Raw genomic sequence first — 10000 nt, 5'->3', positions numbered from 1 at the left:
CAAGCCTCATTAGCCTTACCAAAAGGGGCACCATCTGCGCCAACTGCTACTAGAAAATGACCCTTTTCTTTACCAAACCATGTGAGAAAATTAGGTATATGGCTATCTATGTGAAGGTAGAGGTCTGCCATTTGGAGTAAACGCTCTTTAAGGTCAATATAATAACCAGGGACCACTGGCAGTAAGTTTCTATTAACTTCTTCATTTTCCTTTTCTACTTGACCTTCAGCAGGGGCCTGCGGTATGCTATTAAGTTCTCCAATATTTTGTACCTCTATAAATTTCATCAACTCTTTGTAAGGTACAAGTGCAGGTAATCTACAACCCTCTTCAAACTCTGTGTGCTTTCGCTTCTTTGCTGGGATGTCATAATCAAATATTTCTGAAGATCTAATATTACAATACTTTCTCTTGCTAAGAATTCCACCCTTGTATAGCACACTTACAGACCTGAGAAAATTCTTTGAGGACTTTTCAAATTTAGCTACAGATTTAGCCACAAGCTGTGGTACAACTGCTTTACAAACAGTTTTTAACTTTTTAAGTATGCCAGTGACTACTTTAGTTTTACAATTTGTTACTAAGGTGCTCCAAAGTCCATTGGCAGTTGCACATTGAACTTCAGGCTCTGTACTTGGTGTAGAGTGAATTTTCTTGGCAGAATCATATGTAAGCTTTCTTCTCTTAGCTGAAATGTTGTGTGACAAATCAACACACTTGTCACTGTTGTTTTCATCTAGAGTGGTTGGCATTACAACATGTTGTCCTCTTGGCAGATGCACTATTTCATTGTCTAATAACCCTCGCTGTAGAGAGAAAAAAGGAAGGGTGACTTTAGAATTTTAAACACTGAAATAACGATCTGATAAAATTATTTGAAACATCGAAATACTGAATTGTTGTAATTACGGCTCTGCATAAATATTTTTCACAAGTGCATGTCTCCTACAACATCTTATTTATTACTGATTTAAGATATCATATCAGCCTCTAGGAAAGTAATGCAAAAAAATCACAACGTTTCGACCACTCCGAGTTAATTGTCAAGTGCTTATGATTTTTATTCTTTGTTTTTATTGCAAGATCGATCTCTAAGAAATTACTCATCATTATTATTTGGTAAAGAAGATATTTATCAGCATGCAATATTATATTTGTAAAACAAATAATACACTTGTGATCTTAAATTTTGCATTTCAAATCGAAAATACTACTTCGATAAAAAAATCTGAGTATTAATAGGTAATCACAAAACCAAAAATAATTTTTTTACAGCATTAATTACCTAACTTACTTTTCTCTTCAGTTCTGTAATTTTTCCTTCCAATTCTTGAATAGACTTATTCGCTTCAACTAAAACCTGTCGTTTCTTCTTTCTCTGCCGTGCCCACTCTCCAATGGGATAATGTGATGACATCTCGCCGGTGTAACTTTAGCAAAACAAGATCAATGTCAAGCAAATTTTGCATGTCAATAGTCAATACAACTGGCTAAAATCCTATCGTTTTCATTTAGCGTAAATCGACACTAAAAGAGGTAAAATTGACCACAAACACAGCCAAATAATCTCCAGAAAGTAATACTAGTCATCTTCTACCTTCACCTAAAGGAAAAAAATCGAAAATGTCCCTAAAATAGTCGAATTTGGTATCAAATTAAAGCTTACCTTGTAGTTTTGCAAATGGCGAAGAACACAAATCTCGTGGCTGTCAAATTTAGGCACTAGACCTCTTCAAAGTCGACTGTCAAATGGGCCTGAGAAATACCCACAAATCTTTGCATGGGTGGCCAAAAACAGAACGGGTGGTCAAAATTGCGGTTTGCGAAACACATGAAACAGAATTACAGTGAAAATGTTTGGACGGAAGAAATTGGCTTCTACTTAGATGGTACGGGTTTCACACACAAGCGAAATCCACTAGATCAGGCAAGTGTACCGAAGGCTCGTGTGTGGAGAAAGAAATCGGAACGCTTGGCCCTGGGATGCACTGCTAAAGGTCATAAAGAGGGAACAGGAGGAAAAGTGTTGAGATTAATAGTCGCTATTTCCTATGAAAAGGGAGTTATTTGCTGTGAGCCATATGAAAGAATGAGTGGGAGATATTTCGCATCATTCATTGATGCCAATTTTCACAGGCTCTTTCACGTTGGTGGCAAAGGGAGCAGGCGCCTTTTTGTCCAAGATGGAGATCCTTCTCAAAATTCATCTTTAGCAAGAGCTGCAATGCAACACACCAACAGCACATTAATTAAACTGTGCCCAAGATCTCCAGATCTGGCTTGCATTGAAAATTTGTTTTCAATAGTTGGCAGGAAGCTCAGGAATCAAGCTGTGCAAGGCAATATACGCCGTGAAACATTTCAACAGTTTCAAACTCGTGTGATAAATACATTTTTGTCTGTACCCGTTGAGACTGTGAACACTTTAATAAGCTCTATGCCCAAACGGATTGACATGGTTATCAAGAGCAACGGCAAGCGTATAAAATATTAATTAAGGATTCAAATTAGTTGTGTAAATATATCACAGCAGCAGAACACGTTTTACTCTTCAATAGTAACCAAATCAGTTTAAGCAAAAGAACAGCTCGTCCGTAATGGTGTGGCGGTCTGATCTCGAGACACTCTGACTCAAAGCCTGAAAATATTAGGCTAATGGATAACAGCACCTGTTACTGACGCAAAACGATACTTTCATTCATATTGTTCATTTTTTGGTTTTACTCGACATCACCATACCCCTGTAGGGGCCAAAAGGATAATAATGTAAGCCCCGCATTAATTACATTAACTTATGAGTGCACAATGGTGAAGTAACTCAATGAATGTTTTCCAAATGCTGTCCGTCTACTGCCTGTTACAAGATAGGTAAAAATAGACTTGAAAATATGAAAACGTAATTAGACTTTTCCAATCACCTGTATGTTATGACATCGTTTGGAATCGTGAATCTCAACGGCTCACCATGGTGAATCGTTGGTAAGGTGAAAGATAAACAATTCGATTCTTTAAACAGACGATTCACCATGGTGAACCGTGTCGCAATAGCATGAAATGCTATGGGATTTATTCCAATTTATCTTTAATAACTAGTTTTGAACACAACCTCGGGATAGGATCGCTTTAATGCCTGGAAACTCGTTTTTCCCAATATATCGAGCTAAAGTATGTCTGGTGAATCGCACGATGAATCGATAATAATCGCTTTTGCACACAAGATTTAATTTGCATACTAATTCAATTTCAGTTTAATCATGCTGTGGAAAAATAAGTTCACTAAAACAACGGGCACACGATGGAACGGAGCGTTGCTCTTCTTCTGGAATCTGGTAGTATAGAGAGAATACTCGCCATCGAACCTTCATCATATCTGTTTCCCTTTGGTCCAGGACTCCTCCTCGGACAAAAGAAAGTTCATCTTTGCTGGTGCAAAAAATCGGGGTGTCTCCTTTAAAAGCAATGTCATGTTTATAATGTGTTTTTGGCGCAGGCAAGTGCACTTCCTGGCCCTCCAGAAGCATGAGAAAGTCATGCCAAGGAATTATTTGCGCGGACCACCGGAAGTCGTTCAAGAATACTACTTCCGCTTCTTCAGCTCCTATCCAAGCAAACGTTGTAGACGCTGGGTTTGTAAACGTCATTCAGTGGGTTCAATAAAAACGTTTTGGCACAGTTGCAGGGACCTTTGAGATACAGGTTTCGGTATTTCCCACGGCCCTTTTGCAGGAGAGTACGCACAGCATCGGAAAAATCTATTCTTGGGTATATTGTTTTGCAGAAGAACTTCATTAGCCATTCGTATCCACTGCCCCCCACAACCAGGCTCGCACTCATTTCCCAGACAGCCATAAAGGACCTCAACTCTACTCAATTGACTTCTTTGAAGGGTTGCCTCCGCATTCTCAAACTCCCACCCAACAGAGAGGGCTTCATCAATGGCTTTGCTTCCACGGTTTCCAATAAATTGGGCTAAGTCGCGTTTTCCTTCGTTTTTCTACTGGTTTGCTAGCGCAAGAAGTTGTAAACGAGTTTTTATCCCCTTTTGAACTACTACTTGGGATACGTCGTAAATACTTAAACATTTACGCGACTTCTTGCGCTTGGTGCAGGGATAATTTCCTTCAGCAGGTCTTGTACGCGTTCGACTGGCTCTACTCGTGTGTGGCTGAGAGGCGTTCGTTAAATCGGGGTGATTTATGGATTGCAGATAAGAGGAATCCTCTATGGTAGTATACTGCCATGCGGAGTAATAATTATGGTGATTGTTGCTAAATGTACTTTCACTCCGTGTCGCTCCTCAAGATAATTACGTACTCTTAGCCAACGGCGCCATGCATTTAATTCTACGGCCATGTGGAAATGATAACCGCCATCTCTATGAGCCTCTTTGCTGCAAACCCACTGAACAACCTCTGAATGCGTACAGGGATCGGCGTTGGCAAAACTATCCAAAACAAGGCGTGAAAATTCTTCTCTACTTGCCACCACTTCCAAGTCAGCTCGACTGTATGTTATTAAGTACACACTCCTAACCTCACGAGACATCAGTGACCTCACCTCTTGAGTGTTCTCCCCTTCGCTAACCGCTGTCATCGCTTCACTGGCAACATCAACTCTCAGAATGCAAGGAACATTTAATTTGCTTTTTAGACCGCCTTAATTTCGCTCGATTCTCGGCTCCATAACACTTAAACCAGCCAAGACGGTATGTTTAATCAAATTACACAGTGTAAACAACTTTATAAGGAAATGCGGTAAACAGCATATTAAAGGTCTTCCTTTGACATCAGACACTATTTCTTTGGCCTTATAAGAACTCCCCAACACATCTCGTACGATTATTATCATGTTCAAACCAACTGCCCACTTTTTGAAGTACGAAGCATGCGAACAGACAACGCTGTTTGCCTTAGGAAGAAATTGACCTCTTTTTGAGACTTGCCTTCTATCCTAATCTGAACGCTTTGCACCCTTTACAGATTTGCCGATTTCTTTGAAACAAATACAATGCTCGTCACATTTGTTGGAACACCCATCCTCGTTTCCCCCTCCTTCAATGTTGATTTCAAAACTACCAGAAGTTGTCCGAAAATTTTTCTAACAACACTGAATTGGGGGAGGGGGAGAAGGGATAAGCTGCCATCTTGTAACACGACGATTCTAGATCATTCGTGTAACGTGTTCCAACGAATTGTGTCTAGTGTTGTAGATTTTAACTTCTCTGTTCTGGCAAGCGTGTGAAAGATCTTGTCCTGATTCCATCTCCTCCTCATGGGTATTCAGTAAACTTTCTAAAGAACTGTGGACTTGGCCAGTCTACAGTATATACAAGATCAATTCAAAGTATTTTGGATACTACGCTAATTAGGAACAGCCCTAGCAAGGATGGGGTGAATTTTATTTCTTTTTGGGTGTTTTGAAGTACAGCACACTGCGAGCAATACGTTGGTTTATCGTAGTTTGAGCAATGGTTTTTAAATATAGGATTATACTTACAGTCAGTGTAGAAAAGAAATACAGACGTTAACGCACCGATTCTTTTCCTGTTCAAAAGGAAGGGTTTACTTTGACATACTTTGTATATTCAATAAAACAAGATGGTTTATTGTGCTATAGTACATTGATGATACTTCAGCTTTTTAAAATAAAGAATTATTGTCATCCTTCTTCTTCATCTTCTAAGAATTATAATGAGAATAATAATAAAATAACAGTAATAATACTAGCAATATTAAAATATATGCGGTACGTAGTTTAGCAGATATTTTGTATTTGTATGGTAGTCTTATTGTGTTATTAAATTAGGTGTTTCGGTTACGCAATACGCGTTAATTGCGTGCATATATAAGCTGTTGTCAGTTAGTTCTTCTTCCTTCGGGTCTGCTAATGCCACACGCTACTCCACTGTTCTTTCACATGAATGATTCTGAGGAAATTTGTGCACATTCTAGCTGGAACGATGGAGTTTTACCAGTCATTATAATTAATATCTTACACATGTACCTTATAAGCTTGTGATTGGTGTCAATGTGCCACAATGCTAGGGGTGAGTATACACTGTACTGTCTCCTATTAATGGTATTAAGCTGTAACGCCCTCAATAACACTCCTTCTGGATCAACACGACACATTGACTCTCGAATCTGCTCTTGTTGAACGCGAAGTCCACATGCAAGCAGAAAACCAGTCATTGTTTTTTAACTGCAATTGGGAAGTCTTAAACAATTGCTGAAACTATATGATCCAAATCTTCATCTTTTATCACAGCATAACCCTCAGAAACAGACAATCCCTATTGACGCAACCTGTTTTTCACAGTTGACGGCGACACACCTAAAAGTACTGCAATCTCTAAATCGATGATCAAGGGAAAAAAGTAAATGCTCTCTTGAAATAACATATGAAGGTCTTCCAGGTACTCCAGAAAATGCAACACACTGGCTTTATAAGCAAAGGAGAAATCTACAAGTGATTGTTCTTGCGATGACAACAAAGCCGTCCTTGCCTCACGTACATTCATTCATTTCATTCATTTATTTATTTGCCATAAGGGGTACAAGAGAGAAGAAGAAAAAAAAAAGTCTTACTGTTTCAATCTCATGGCGAGGAAGCCCAAAAGAAGCCAGCAGGCTTGTAGAGAACGGGCTCCCTCAGATAAATAAATAGAACAGAATTTTAATTTTATGAGGAAAAATGGCAGAGCTACTGTAAAAATCTTATGATAAATTAGATAGTCATATTGATCATAATTAGGTTAAAAAAAAGAGAAAGAGAGGAAAAAAAAAAAAACATATAAATATATTTTAATAAATATTTAAGATAAGAGGAATGCTTTCAGCTTACAGCAAAACGAAGCGGTACTTGTTGCATTACGAATTTCAGAACTCAGAGAACTAAAAAATTTAGGACCTTGGAAACTAATTGAGAACATTCTTACATTGGTTCTGCACTGTGGTAAATGAAAAAACTTTGAACTTCTAGTGCCATAAGAATGCACCTGGTGTGTCACCAAGAACATGTTATTGAAGCTATCAGGAAGTAAGCCAGATCTGTATTGATACATAAATTTACCTACTTGAAATTTGTAGATACTCTCAAGATTTTAGAAATTTTAAATAGAGGGTCAGTGTGAGCATCGAAACACTCCTCGACATTATTCTTATGACCCGCTTTTGAAGTGTGATTAATCTTCTGAGGTTTGATGGGTAAGTTGATGCCCAGACGCTCACGCAATAAAATAAGTATGGGTAGATAAGGCTGAAATAAAGTTATCAAGGAAAAAACTTGATTTATAAATTATACCTACGGCTTTAGACACTTTCCGTGCAACATTATGTATATGTGATTTCCATGTTAAATGTTCATCCAAAATACACCAAGAAAGGTAGTTTCCTTAACCCGATCAATCGAATAATTACTTAGGTAAAAAGCTAGATCAAGTGTTTGCCTGTATTGTCTCGGTCTGAATATGATAAAATTAGATTTCTTAACATTGATTGATAGCTTATTTGTATAAAACCAACAAGTTATCTTTATCAGATCTAAATTTACAACTTCCATAAGATGAAGCATCAGTGTGCGAATAGAAAATATTAGTGTCATCAGCAAATAATATCATCTCTAAGACCTTTGATACACTACATAGATCATTTATATACACTAAGAATAACAGGGGACCTAAAATCGATCCTTGAGGGACTCCGCAGGTAATTTGCAATAAAGAAGAGTTGTAACTGTTATATTGCACAAATTGTTTCCGACCAGAAAGATAACTTTTAAACCACTGTAAAGCAATACCACGTACTCCATAATGTTCTAGTTTATCGAGCAAAATTTCATGATTTACTGTATCAAAGGCCTTAGATAGGTCAATGAATAGCCCCAAAGTTACCTTCTTGTCGTCAAGTGCACTTGAAAATGTGTCATACAATTGGATCAAAGCATGTGCGGTAGAATGATTTTTCCTGAATCCATACTGATTCCGAGAAAGGATCTCATATTTATTCAAAAAATTAATAAGGCGATTATAGACAATTCTTTCCAAGAATTTAGAGAAAACTGGTAACACTGATACGGGTCTGTAATTAGTAACAGAGAATTATCACCAGATTTAAACAATGGAATAACTCGTGCAATTTTCATTTCTTGAGGTACAACTCCAGAATTAAGAGACAAGTTAATAATATACGTCAGCGGTGCGCAGATTAAATCAAAGGACCCTTTAACAACATTCATTGAAATACAATCATATCCTGGAGCAGTACCAGATCGAAAGCTAGTACAAATCTCCCTGACTTCTTGTTCTGTTGCCAATTGAAGAAAAATGAATTAATAAAGCTTCCATCCAGAAAAGAACGGTGAGATTTGTCAGAAGCCGGAATTGATTTAGCTAGGTCAGGTCCAATATTTGTAAAATATTCACAAAAACGGTTAGCTATATGAGTAGGATTAAGTATTTCTTCTGCATTAGATTTAAAGTAGGAAGGCAACTTGCACTTACTTTTCTTCCTATTGATAAGATCGTTAAGTAATTTCCAAGTTGATTTTGCATTACATTTATATTCATACAACTTTTTATTGTAATATAGACGTTTAGCAACTCGAAGGGAATGTGTCAATTTATTTTTGTAGCTCTTGTAAAGGTTCTCACGGTATGAAGTTGGCTTAGCAAGGAAACGCTTGTAAAGTGAATTCTTTTTATGTATCGATTTGAGAAGACCTTTCGTTATCAAGGATTGCTCAGAGTAACAGTCTTACTTTCACACTTTTTTAGAGAAAGCAGTCATTGTAGAGGGTTGTGTATTTATCAAGAAAACACCGATAAGCACAAATCGGGATCTTTATATTCAGGACAATTCATCCCAATTAACGTTTGCAAGCCTATTTGTGAACGTGGCAACATTATTTATACTTTGTCACGAAAGAAAGCCAAGTGGTGTCATTTGAATTCTTGCTTTGATCAAGCAGCAGTGTGAAAATCGGAAGAATGATCAGATATGTCACAAAACATTAGTCCACTAACGAAGAAGTTGTTTAAATTAGTCGTGAAATATTATCAAATTAACGTGCAGTGTTACAGGTTATTTCTTGTTGGACGTGTGATCACTGAAAAACATTCTTGAATACATAATTTCTAAAAATTCTCCAGTTGATTCGTGACAATGTGTGATTAATTAAGTCAAGATTCCAGTCACCTACAACATAGCAAATCTTGTTTCCTTAGAGATACTTGCAAGCAGCAAATCCAGGCTATTCATAAAATCCAGCAAGTTTTGATTAGGTGGCCTGTAAACACACCTACAATTATATTTTTCTCTTTCGGCCTATTGATTTCCACAAACAGACTCAGCACATTCGGTGCAAGAAAAAACTAAGTCAGGCCCGACATTTAAAATCAAAATTGTCCTGCTAAATATAGACCACACCTCCACCTGTTCTATCTTTACGAGGATTGTGGACAAAATTATAACCTGAAATATCCGTATGAAGCGATGAATCCCGAAGCCATGTCTCAGTTATGCCAATAAAAGAGAACCTCAAAGCTACATTCTTAAGCAAAGTGGTTAAGCTATCTACATTACGATGAAGACTACGAATATTAAGATGCAAAATCGATAAACAATATTGGCTCCTGAAATCTTTTCTGTTGCAACATATCGTTAAATTTATCTTCGATATAATACTCGCAGTCGGGTAACTCCGAAAAAAAAATTAGCATCAGGATCTTGATCGCTACAAAGGCTAAATTTTTTATAGGTTTCGGATAATAAAGGATTAAACCTGAGCCCAGCTAATCTATCGGGATCGTAACGTATAGATCCATTTAACTGCTCAAACATAGCCAAACGAAGTCTTCTTCATTTAAATGACTAAACGGTAGTTCTTCTATGAGTAGTCGAAACAAAAGCATATATAAATGTACTTATCTTAAAGGGGGACTCCGACGAAAAAAACACGATTTTTTAAAAAGTCTCAAATCCTCGAGGAAACGCCGCCAAAA

The 10000-nt window shown here is 37.4% G+C and overlaps 1 pseudogene; it reads right to left on the bottom strand.

Moving 5' to 3' along the window:
* The window catches only part of LOC138044822 (uncharacterized), a 2872-nt pseudogene extending 1455 nt beyond the window's left edge, over positions 1-1417 (bottom strand).
* Between the last annotated feature and the right edge of the window lie 8583 nt (positions 1418-10000).

Source organism: Montipora capricornis, chromosome 4, assembly GCF_036669925.1.
Source record: "Montipora capricornis isolate CH-2021 chromosome 4, ASM3666992v2, whole genome shotgun sequence".
Taxonomy (NCBI): domain Eukaryota; kingdom Metazoa; phylum Cnidaria; class Anthozoa; order Scleractinia; family Acroporidae; genus Montipora; species Montipora capricornis.
This window is presented reverse-complemented; position numbering and strand designations above follow the sequence as displayed.